This window comes from Puma concolor, chromosome B4 (genome assembly GCF_028749965.1).
Source record: "Puma concolor isolate L17-30 chromosome B4, mPumCon1.1.hap2, whole genome shotgun sequence".
Taxonomy (NCBI): domain Eukaryota; kingdom Metazoa; phylum Chordata; class Mammalia; order Carnivora; family Felidae; genus Puma; species Puma concolor.
Window position 1 is genome coordinate 93,141,816 of NC_141673.1, and position 13,507 is coordinate 93,155,322.

The following is a 13,507-nucleotide window of genomic DNA, read 5'->3' on the forward strand; positions in this document are numbered from 1 at the left end:
CATTCTCTATATTACCCACAGAGCTTTGAGAAGCATTGTGCAGTGGTTAAGAGCACAGATGCTGAAACCAGATTTCTGGGATTAAGTCCTGGCTTAACCACTAACTAGCTGTGTGATCTTAGACAAGTTGTTTAATTTTTGTGCTTCAGATACTTCTTCAGGACAACATAGACATAACAATAGCAATTATTTCAATACAGTTTTGAAAATTAAAAAACTCAATACATTTAAACAGCAGCACTTAACAAATATTTGCCATCATCATAATTATCATTATACTTATTATTATAATTATTCACATTTTCCCTGGAATACCTTCTTTTATTGCATTTACTAATGTGGATTCAATTAGAAAACATTTCTTGAGTTTCTACTGAATGCAAAGCATTGTTCTAGGCAACATCGAGAGAGAAAAAGACATATACAACATATTTCCTTCTCTCAATACATTTAACATGTGAAGAATACCTATCATTTAAGGAAAACTTATTCCATCTCCTTGTTCAGGTCTTCCTGGAAGCTTTCTCTGAATGTGGCACATCACATGGCATAGCTTGCCTAACTAAATTATTAAACACCTGAGGACAGAGCCTACCTTAAGGTGATTTTATCACTCGTAGTATCCAACAGAATGTTTTTCACATTGTAAGAACTGGGTAAATATTTAGTAATTGATTTAGCTTTATTTTGTCATTGTTTCTTTAGTGTAACTCTCAGGAAAAGCAAATACTAGCCTATTAGAAATACCTTGTTGTTGGAAGAGGTTGAAATTCCATAGTGTTGACCTTTGTGGTAGTACTAATTAGAGGCTCTAAATGATTTCAGTAAAGCCAAGGAATTATGAAGTCAATTTTCAAAAGAATTTGTATACGTGAGATATATACATATATATTATTGTATCAGCATCAAAATAGTTAGTTTCTTTCAAGGATATCACATAGGTTCTATGTTTGAATTTTTCTGCATAGATCTTATGACTTAAGGGCTATTGAAAACTCAAGGCTATCTTAGAATAGTATCTGAAATAACAATGCCCCTAAGTACAACACATTTCATTCTTTATCCTATGAAAAGATAATAAACAACACAATCATGTCGAATTTTTAATTTTCTACACTTTAGTCTGAGTGGTTTGTTTCTTCTATGAGAACTAGGGTTACAACTGTTTTCATAACTTTTAGAATTGTAGCTCTGATTTGGTTATATGCCTTGTCTTTTTATTATTCTATATCTACCATTCAGCATGTAAAAAAGAATTATTAAATATTTGTGGAATGTTGAAAGGGAAAAAAATTCCCTTTTATTAATACTCAGAATGTTGAAGGAGGAAAAAGATGATTTGACAAAAGTGTTTCTAACATAAAGAAATCAAAATTCATAGTCAGAATTTATTGAAATCATATATGTTTTAGCTATGAATTGGAGAAGATAAAATTTAGAATGTAAAATTCAAGGTGTAAGTTTACTTTAGGCACATTTCCTTAGAATTATGAAAACCAAAGCGTTTAATAATATTGCCAAAGTATTGCCTATAAGTTGTAATTATAAAGCAAGGGAATTATGAACAATAACTTACAAATTTACCTGTGCTATTTCAATATTCATTCATTTGTACTTGAATTTGAACATTTCTATGTTCTTGTCTCTCATGACTCTTTATTTGTACATTTAATTAGGACAGGGAAATGAAATCAGCATAAAGCCAATTAAGATAAATAACAAGTCACTGGGTGTTGTATGGAAACCAATTTGACAATAAACTTCATATATTGGAAAAAAAATAAATAGTGATATAGAAAGAGCTTATAAACAAACAAAAAAGACAAATAACAAGAGTATACTGTGAAAAGTTTTTATGTTATCTGTATTCCCAGGTCCTAGAATAGTGCCTGGAATATTGGTATATAGTAGGTGCTCAATAAATTGGAGCTGAATGTTTTTAAATGGACTTTTTGGTAAAAGATGGACATCCTTTTGTTAGATATATTTAAAAGAGGATCCCAGATAAAATTAAAAATAAACAATGAAAGAGTTATATAAACCTACCAGATTAAGTTAACTAAAAATGTCATTTCTCCTCTTTCATTGCTTATGTTCTTTCAATTTCATAAGAAAATTATTTTCTAAGCCAAACTAATATCAAATGTGATCTCTATTTATGAGAAAACCACACAGCGGAAGCTATCAAAGTAGGGTTAAATTTACATTCTGTCAAATCGTTTTACTTTAAGGGTTCTTGGAAGTCAAGCATGCTGGTTAATTCCCCATAGAGATTTGAATGCTCCAAAAACAATTCAGAACTTCCACTCATCTCTGCTAAAAGAAAAAAAGAGCGTAATGAGTATATAGGAGGCGGGATAAGAAAGAAAAAGTAAAAATGAAGAACGGCTGTTTAATTAAGGTGACAATGAATCTTTGAATCATCTAGGGACTTAACTGGTCATGGAATAATTCTCTACGAGTTTTTCCTAGTATCCAGCATATAGACACAAGCCAAATCTAGTTGCAGCATGTTAAAAATGGAACAGAAACATACACACGCACACACGCACACGCACACGCACACACGCACACGCACACGCACACACACACAAGTTGAAATAAAATAAATGAAAATTACTTGGAACTATAATGAGACATAAAAAGTGATCGCAAGAACCAACAATTTCTGTTGTTTAATCTTGTGTTTTAAAACTAGAAAGTGTTTTATAATGCTGTACGCTCAACTGGATGACTTGCTACCACCATTCATAAAATGCATTTCTTTCTTATTTGCATAGTGTTTCATGATTTCTGCATTAAATATTTGTTTTCAGTGATTATTTCATTCATCCATTTATTAGCCATTCATTTATCTGTTCACTCAATAAACATTGACGGTGTGCCTATATGAGGAATATTCTTATTAGTCCAGATAGAATAGAGATAAATACATGCTTACAGATATACATATAAGGTGCTTGTTGTTGCATTGCAATGGAAAATATAATGGAGACTGGAGAAAGAGATGGAAATAGTAGAAGTTAGTTTTGGAAAAAGGAAACAATTTACTCTCATACAGGAAAAAGTATTGATGATGATATAAACAATCTAGGAGTTGCAAATTCGCAGAAAATAGAAAATTAGTCTGAGATAATGGCTTTTATCAAAATCAACCCTGTGGACATCAGAAAAGAGAGGTAGAAGCATAGATATGAGAAAACAACACTAAAACTAACAGAAAGCCTTGGGGACACTGAAGACCATCTTGGATTGGAGGTGTGTGTTTGATGGTTAACTTGAGTAGGTCACAAGGTGCACATTGGTCAAACATTGTTCTGGGTGTTTCTGTAAAAGTGTTTTTAAATAATATTGATATTTATATCCATACACTGAGTAAGCAGATTGCCCTCCCTAAAAGAGTGTTGTTTTATCCAACTGTTTGAAGGCCCGAATAGAATAGAAATATTGGCCTTCCCCTGAGTAAAAGAGAATTAATCGTACCTGACTGCCTTCAAACTCACACACTAGCTTTTCCTTCCCTTGGGCTCAAACTGAAATGTCAGCTCTTCTTGGGTTTCCAGCCTGCTGGTCTTTATTAGAACTGGACCATCTGTATCTTGGTTCTCAGGGCATCAGACTAAGACTGGAGCTACACCATCGACTCTTCTGGGTCTCCACCTTGTCAATTCACCAGCAGGTCTTAGGACAGGTCAGTCTCCATAATCATGAGAGCCAATTCCTTATAATAAATCTCTCTTCCCCATATATATATATATATATATATATATATATATATCTCATATATACATATATAATATGCAATATATATGCATATATATTACCTTTATATGTGATACATATACACACACTCTATTGGTTCTATTTATATATATGTATATATGTATGTATATATATGTATATATGTGTGTGTATATATGTATGTGTATACACACACATATCCTGTTGGTTCTATTTCTCTGGAGAATTCTGACTGACACAGTATATGTGTGTATATGCATGTGTGTGTGTGTATATGTGTGTGTGACTTAGGGGTGAAGATGTATTATCAGGAATAAGACTATAAAGTTGGGGGGGGCAACAAAAACAAAAGTAGAAGTTTAAGATGTTGAATAATTTAAGCTTCATTTTTGGCTCATCCCATCTGCTCTTAAGAGAATCATTGCTTCAACCATGAAGCAGAAAACAACCATCCAGGGTTGACTAGGTAATATGCAGGCTGCTCATAAGTATTTACTTATTTTCTCCCACTGCTCCAAGCCCTAACTAACTTAAGAAACATGGAAGAGTGAAGAGTACTATTTAACAATCTGAAAAGAAGGAAAACATATATCTACATATGGTAATGGACATCAACTAGATTTATTGGGTGATCACTTTACAATAAATACAAATATAAAAATCATTATGTTGTGCATTTGAAGTTAATATAATGTTATATATAAATTATATTTCAATTAAAAAAAAGAAAGAGGAAATTATAGGAACAAAACATCAACTAAAAAATTTAAATAAGAGTTTCAAACTATCAACCACAACACAAGAGTGACTGTAAGAGCCATAGAAAATAGCTGAAATGACCCAGCATACATATGACTTTCTGAAAAATAACAAATATTAAAACAATAAGTTTTTAAAGTTTTAAATTAAAATAAGGCTTGAAACTAGCTATACAATCACTCAAAGACAAGAATACTTTTGTGGGAGTCTTGGAGTCAAGGAGAGCAATTCCAGAACACTAGTGGAACAAAACACCCAAAAATAGATGCAAGAACAGCTTTACTTTATCTGTATCACTCATCTCCCAAGGCAGCACAGTTCAATTCCAAGAGAGATTCCCTTCAGCCAACGATTTCTTCTACACAGAAAAGAGAGCACAGTGAGGGAGAGACTAGTTTTCCTAGCTAGGCAGGATATTGCCCAAAGCCTACCCAGAATGCTGAGGTGATTGGCATGGCCAAGTGATTGAGAGCCTAGGAGCAGGGAAGATATATGTTCTGGGAGTAGGGACTCTGGTTCTAAGCAATCGGGGCTCAGAATTCATCAAAGGGCCAAGGATCCCACCAACCACTTTGTGAATTCCATCAGGAAATCCACCCATGAGCTGTGTGGGATGCCTCACCTGTGGACACCTGAGTGGCCTATGGAAAACCCCAATGCTCTGCACACCTCATTCCCCTCCCAACATGGCAGTTTCCCCATGTGCCCCCACAGAAGATGACTGTGTTCCTTTGCAGGTGGCTTGTGAACTTATGCAGAAAGCCAGCCCAACTCTGCAGGATTGGTAGGAGGCACACAAATTTGAACATTTTCCAGGCGCTACTTTAGGGAAACCAAATGAGAGACTCTCAGCACTCAGCTTGATAAAGAAAAAGGCACGTCATCCAAGAATTCCCTCCCCCTGACCCAAACATACCGGTTTTGCTTTTTTCTTTGGTATATATACATATATTTATGATACGGTGTGTGCGTGTGTGTGTGTGTGTATTATATATATATATATATATGCATATATATATATGCATATATATATATATATATATGAAGAGAGGTAAAGAAGAAGCTTTACTTTGGGGAAGTATGACTCATGTAGACTTGATCTGTATGAATAGGGTAATAAAATAGAGGCTATATTTCCCTTTCCAAGTATGAGGGCTGATGGTAGTTTTAATGATGGTAGGGAAAATGACAAGGTGACAGTTTAAAAGGTGAGAAGTTCAATTTGTGCCAGATTTAGCTTTTATGGGTGGAAGTATATGCACATGCCCATGTCACTCAGGCAGCAGCAGACATAAAACTGGAGCACAGCTGAGAAATTATGCCTTGGATAAAGATTTGGAAACCATCTTCATACTCCATACATGTGGTGAGAGCAAGTAAGTGAAGAAGTAACAGAGCACAGATTTCAATCCTGGATCTCAGAAGGATTAACTAGAAGAAAAGGTAAAAATGGTAACTCAATGCCCAGGAATGAAAAGGTGTCCATGAGAGAGGAGAGTTCGATATTATCAATGGCAATGTACAGATTTCAGAAGTTTTAGATCACTAGATTTTGCAGAGAAGTTTGGAGGTTTTTGCAAAGTGGTACATGAAGGGCTTTACTTCATTCCTGTATACTTTTAGATAGAAAATGCTGTCTATTTCTTCCAAACATTCTCTCAGGAAGACTTAAGTCAAAGTGAAGTTGATTCTGATTGCTCTGTTGGACTGAAAGACTGTGATGTGTTCATGTAAGTAAACAATATATTCTTCACAAGGTAGGTGCTAAAAACATTTAATGATTGATTAAATTTAATACAGCATTTATTTAACATCTATGTTTCTTCTTGGTCCTACAGAAGACAAGAAGATGAATAAATCATGGTTTTTGCTCTCCACTGACTCGTAGTCTAGTTGCATCAAGAAATACGCTTAATAACAATACAAATCTGGGTAGGTCATTTTATTGAATGTAAACAGGAAAATATGTTGGATGAATTGAGGAGGTTTTCGGAATTAATGGGAAGCTTAAGAACCAGGCTAGAGCACTGAGAGCCACCACATCCAGAAAGAAAGCTAAAACGCAAGAACCATCACAGAGGAGTGATAGCAGAGTCTGGTGAGGCTTAGGTAAGTTTACTTATGTGCTTAGGTAAAATGACCATTTTCTTTCCAGGGAAGGAGTGTAGGATTGGCCTATCATGGAGCAAGTGCCTTTAGACAGAAGAGTGAAATGGAAAAGCCGTCATTTCAATAATAGAATTCATAATTCCAAGAATAGTATAGGCAATTAGGAAGGGTCAATGAATGTTGGGCAGAAAAATAACAAATCCTCAGATAATTAGAATCATAATGAATGCACAAACAAAATGCCAAGGGAAGGCCTAGAAGAAAGCACCTGTCCCACAGTAGAAGGATTCAATGGCCATTGAGACGGAATGACCCAGTCAGTTGATGTTAGCCAGGCTTGGCCAATAGCCATTGCATTGTTGGCACAATTGGTGTAAAAGTCTAAGATGGTAGAATGAAGACTATTTATACATGGGTGTAGCATGCACTTACTCACTAAGGTTGAACTAGCCACTGCTCCTAATGATGAATATCAAAGCAGCCAGCCAGAGATCTAAAGTGATGACAGGAATGAATGCTGGGTCCAGATTTGTTACCATCCCTCAGGGAGATTAAAACAGCCACTGAGAATCAGGTTGATTACATTGAACCCTTCTACTCTAGAAGGTGGTGTTATTCATCTTGACCAAAACGGACACACATTCCAAGTACGGGTTGCTCTTACTATGATGGGGCTTATAGAGTATTTGACTCATCAGCACAAAATTCCATCTAAGAGTGCTCCAACTAAGAAACCACTTTACAGGGGTGCCTGGGTGGCTCAGTCAGTTAAGCGTCCGACTTCGGCTCAAGTCATGATATCACAGTCTGTGGGTTCAAGCCCCGCATTGGGCTCTGTGCTGACAGCTCAGAGCCTGGAGCCTGTTTCCGCTTCTGTGTCTCCCTCTCTCTCTGCCCCTCCCCTGCTCATGCTCTGTCTCTCTCTGTCGCAAAAATAAATAAAAACATTAAAAAAATTAAAAAAAAAAAAGAAACCACTTTACAGAAAAGGAAGCATGGCAGTGAGTTTATCACCATGGACATAACAATGGATCATATGCTGTACCATCCAGAAACTGTTGGTTTGATAGAGTGACAAAAGAACCATTTGAAGGCAGAAGTGAGGTAACAACTAGGAGATGATTCCATACATAGAAAATACCGTTCACATGAAAAATACATTTTAAGTATAAAACACTTATAATATGCTATGCTATTGAATATGCTATGTATTCAATAAATAGGATACATAGATCTAGAAGCTATGAACTAGAAGTAGAAGAAGACCCACTTGGGAAATTTGTGATTCTCATTCTTGGAACTCTGGGCTTCATAAGTTTAGTGGTCTAGTTCCCAAAGGGGAAATGCTTTCATCAGGGAAGAAAATAAGAGTCTCATTAAACTTTAAGCTGAGGCTATTTATTACCTCATCAGACAGAGAGTCGTCCTTCCAAGAAACCTGCAGGAAAGGAAAGGAGCAGCCCTACTGTTAGAAGGAACAGACCTTGATCAATAAGTGATAAGGTTACTTTTAAACAATGGGGGTGTATGTTTGGTACTCAGGTGATCCACTGTTATTCTCTCACCCAATTTTATTGGTAAATGGACATGTGCAGCAGCCATGGGTATAGCAAGTCCTCAGGACTGAAGTCTGGATCATTTCATCAGGTCAAGTAATGTAGACAAAAAGAGGTGGTAGTCACGAGGCAGGGAAATTGGTAGCAGAATTTAGTAGAGGAAGGAGACAAGGAGCATCGACTGCAGTCTTGAGAACAATTGTGGAAATGGGCTAGTAAGGCATCCCAGTAACCTTTCTCAGGCAAGTTTCACCCCAAAAAGGGACCTATCAGAATCCTGGAGAAAGTGATCCTAGAACTTATCATGCAAAGCAAATGGATCTGATAAGCTCAATGGGTAGACTGTAATAGATGCTGAGGCACTCATTGTCTCAACTGCTGGGAACCTCAGCTAATGCTTAAAGATTCTTAGATGAGTCCTTTGGCAATTGACAGGAGACAGCAGTGTTTCCCAGGTCACCTCCCCTTCCCACTGACAGCCCAAATCCAATTGCTGTTTGGATAAAGGTCCAACTCTGAAGAATCATCCCAGTTCCAGAATTTTCTATAGGATCCAAGGAGGTATTGTCATGATTGCATCACAATTCAACTTCCTTCTGCTATTCTTCTTTCACTCCATCACCAGTGTTGATCCTAAGAGCACACCTCTAGAAACATCCAACATGGTAACCTCAGACTCAAAATTTATTTCCCAGGAAACCTAAGTTAAGACAGTTTTCTATTTAGATTTAAAAACATGTAAAAAATTACATAGAGTCTGGGAAAGTTCATTACAAGAGCCTTTCTAATGACAAGGGAGGTGAGTTTTCCTTAGATTATGAATATGCTCAATGTTGCAGAATCAAAATGCAATTAGCATCCTCAATGAAAAGACCTGAATCTGCAGTTAGGGTATTTTGCCCCTTATGGAAGTGGGCACCTAGATGAGGTGGTCTGGGATATCAAAATGTGCCTGAGTGTAATTATTTTAAAAGATTAACATTTTTAGTCACCCGTGAAAGAAATAGGAAAAATTATTTTGCATGATTGATTCTTAAAGCCAATACATAAAGACAAACTTTAAGGAAAATAAAATCAGAGTAGAAATAAATTGTTAGCATAAACATTTCCTTCTAAATCACCCTTAATCCTTACACTGGATTCAAACTGCTTTCAGCATTAATATACTTTGGTTTTTCACCAAAATCCCTCTGGACAGCCTTTATCAGCTGCCAATATGTCTCCATCACAGACCCAAGTAGTCTGTTCACTCTGATTAGACTGTTGGAGCTAATTTAAAGTATGGCCTTTGTTATGTCTACAGCAGTCTAATCAGCTAGGAAGATTCTCTGACACCCTGGCATCCAATCCGTCTCCATGTCATTGAAGCAGAAAGGCAAAGATTATGGCCATCAAAGTATATCTTCAGGCAGAGATATAGCTTTCCAAACCAGTGCTTAGTTAAAATTGTCATGTTTTAAAATCACTTTAAAATCAAAGATATTCAGATATTTCATAGAAATTCCAGGAAGCTTAGAAGTGGCTCAGTTGTTTTGTCTCGGCTAGGTCTCATTTCCCTAACTAGAGGGTAAGCTCCTTGAAGGAATAGATCATATTCTTCTCAATATTTCCTACAGTATCTTATAGATAGAATGGCTTTATACACATTTATGTAACAAGATAATTTACTGGAAAGTTCCTTGTTACTTTGAATGTCTCTGATGCTCTTTCAGCAGAGCACTCACTTTGGACTAGACCCAATGTTAGGTTCTTTATATGTATCATCTTATTTACTCTCTACAACCTTAGGAGTGACATTATTATTATTATTATCCCTGTTGAGACAACCAAAGCACAAAAAGGTTAAATATTTGCCTACATATATCTAGTTGGTGGGAAAAGTGGTATTTAAATACAGACTCTCTGTCTTCAAAGCCCAGAATTTCATCTTCTTGCTTCTTGATGGTAGTAGAACTGTCAGAATATTCTCTGAGTATTAGAGTGTGCTCCTGGGTACAGAACAAGTGAGGGAACTGAACTCCTGTTCCTGGCACTCCATGTTGAAAGTCATTTTGATCAGAGAATAACAAGGATAATGAGCTCAGCCCTTCTGATGATATATTTGTTAATTCAACAAAAATATAAATGATAGCACTTCCTGATTTCCATCTTCCCTATTTCACCTTCAGGTGTTTTTTTTTTCCTCTCATTTGAACCTTGCTTTCATCCTTGAAGGTGGACTGGTATGCTGCAAAGAACATGAACCTTGGAATTAAACTAGCCTCATTCCATTTTTGCTTACCATTTACTAACTGCATCCTTGTGCATAGTTTTTAAAATATTTAAATTCAGTTTTCAATAAAATGAAGACAATAAACCCTGTCACATAAAGTTGTTTGGATGATTAAATGACATGACAAACATAACATTCGGAGCCTATGGATGATACTCAATAATCATGAATTCTCTCTGCCCTGCTTTGACTACTTTATTTTCTGATGAAGGGATACATGTGCAATCAGCCACCAAGTCTTAACAGTCTTTCCCTATAGCAAGGAGCAAGGAAGAGCTGCTCAAGCTGGCAATTGAAGATTTCCTATCTTCCATATGTCGAATTGCTTTAATTGAGTAATTAAGGAAGGACCTCAATTACATTTAAATACTTGTCTTGATACTTTAAATACTTGCTTTAGTGCTTTTGTATTTTAAAACCAATACCTTTGATGTTTTAGTACTTGCATCTGGGGATGTTTTCTAGGTTCTGAATTTGATCCCTGTTGTACGGATGTTAAGGCCCATTACTTCAAATACTGTAGGTTTGCTTTTAATAGTTCCAAAATAGAAAGGTCTTTATTAACCTGCCATGAGTTAGAGGTACTGATTCATTTACATAACTGCCAAGCATTCTCTGTCTTTAGTATTGGTCAGACTCTTAAACTTCAGAAGTCTTATAGAAAGAGCACTAAACCAGGAGTTGTGACAACCTGAGTTAGCACATTGGCTCTGCTACTATCTGTCGGCAGCATCTTGGACAGATAGCTCTCTGAGCTCCTCAAGCCGGGTACCATTTCTCATTTATTTGTTCTTTGTACAGAGTCTATCAGAGTACCTAGAACAAGGTAAAAACTACAAAATCAAAGTTTGTGGAATCGAGAAATATTTTAATCAATTAGACAATTAGTATAGGACTTGAAAGCTAAAGAGCTTGGCGCATTTTCAGCTGGCTACCTTGTGGTCACCCTTTGGATCTGGACTTGTAACAAATGAGATGAGGAATGGTAATCTACAAATTTCTAACTTCAGTTTTTAACAGTGAACTTCCAAATTTTCAACCAAATCTCTCCAGTCTGTAACAATTCTTTCTACATCTACCCTCTCATCCATTTTGTTTATTTTCCTCTGAAATTCCTCCAAGTTTCCAATCTTAATAGCACTCCAATCTAGTTTAATAGTTATACATTTTTGTATTTCTTTTCTAGGCTGAGTTTGACCCTTACTTATTTGCAACTTTTGAAAACTATCTTCATTTACGTCATTAAAATGACAAGCTTAGCACATTTATAAACAATAGTTTTAAGCAAAAATACAAAACAGTTTTTAAAATAGAGGTGTAAATTGACTTCATAATCAATGAAATCTATAACTACAAAGTTATTTCTTTTCCACATGGTTTCATTTCATATCTTGTTCTCAAATAGAAAACTAAACCTGGGTAGCTCAGTCAGGTGGCTCTTGATTTTGGCTCAGGTCATGATTTCATGGTTTGTGAGCTCCAACCCTGTGTTGGGCTCTGTGCTGACAGTGGGGAGCTTGCTTAGGATTCTCTCTCTCTCTCTCTCTCTGCCCCTCCCCCACACTCTTTCATGCTCTCTGCCTCAAAATAAATAAACTTTAAAATAAACGTATAAATAAATAAATAAATAAATAATAGATAGATAGACAGGTAGATAAAATTAATAGGCCCATCTGACCCTATGTTAAAGGCAACCATTCATTTATGTATATACAAACACACATGAAGGGACTACATATTATTCTTTTTGCTAAAACATATAGAATGTATATAGAGAGTGCAAACCTTTCAATTATTTCTAGAATATTGCTACAAACATTTATAAAAGAAGCTTCAAAGACATTTGTTTGTGAGTTTTCTATTACTGGTACTTGAAGATAAGCAGGTCACCCCTGACAGTGAGAATTTGGGCTTCCCCTCACTTGTGTGATTAGGTATATTTCACTTATGGCCAAGCAAATATGGTGAGTAAATAAGATGATGTCTTCAAATCTGTATACTTCACTATGCACCCCTCTTCACTATGGAAATTAATTAACTGGCATCATGAAATAAACAATATATACTCCAAATGTTAGCGAGAAAAATTCTTGCTTTTGTATTCAAACTGGAAAATGGAAAGACATACGTGAAGAGTAGACTGTCTAAAATCTTAATGTATGGGAAGAGTAGCAGAATATGCTTCCCAAAAATATGCTGGTTTGATATAGTGATTAATCTGAGCTGTAGGCCTTTGGAAAAGAGTAAATGCAGGGATAAGCTTTCTCTTCTGCCTAAAGACAGACCCTCCAAAAAGAACTCAATGGCCATGAGTTCCCTCCCTGACTTTCATCAATGAAGGAAGACTGATTTTTGTCACAGAGGAGAAGACAAGAAGTAGACACGATGTGTGAACTTTGTCACAAATGATCATACCTCCCATATATGCTTCCAAGGACCCATTCACCTTTCTTAAAAATCATTTAGGCTCTTCTAAGACTAAGTCTACATCCTGCCTCTCCTTTCTCTGTTAAAACAGTATTTAAGCCTGAATTTTAAGCAAGCTTAGGGAGTTATTCATTTTCCCTTGGGTATCTACAACGTGTACATATGTATCAATAAACTTCAGTTTTTCTTTTGTTAGTCTGTCCTTTATTACAAAGGTCTCATCCAAGAACTCAGAAGTGTATATTCCTCCTTTATATGTGATTCCAGAAAATTACATATCAACTATGAAATGCAAATTTGGCTTTTAATGTTCAGTTCCTTATAAATGTTTTAACCTACCATAAATACTAAAACATACAGTAATTATCAGAAAATATATATTTTTTAAATAACCATCTTGAGACCTAAAGAAATCAGGTAGTATGGAGGAAGTCATGAATCCTCCACTTTTTGTCAATAGTTTGAATGTAATAAATAGCTTACCAATTGGTTGTGAGTCTCTGACCTGTAGAGTCCACATTTTTAGTCTAAAAAATATCACAAATCTGTGTGCATAAAACTAAAAGGTAGTAGCTAGAATAATTGACATCCCAAAGGGATAAAGAGAGTACAGAAGTTTAGGAAGCCTAATTGTCTTTTTGGA

General features: G+C 35.8%; 1 long non-coding RNA gene across 7 annotated transcripts in view; it reads right to left on the bottom strand.

Annotated features, from left to right (window-relative positions):
* LOC147579298 (uncharacterized) overlaps positions 1–13,507 on the bottom strand; it is a 68,521-nt gene that overhangs the window by 34,901 nt on the left and 20,113 nt on the right. The gene's annotated exons all lie outside the window — the stretch shown is intronic.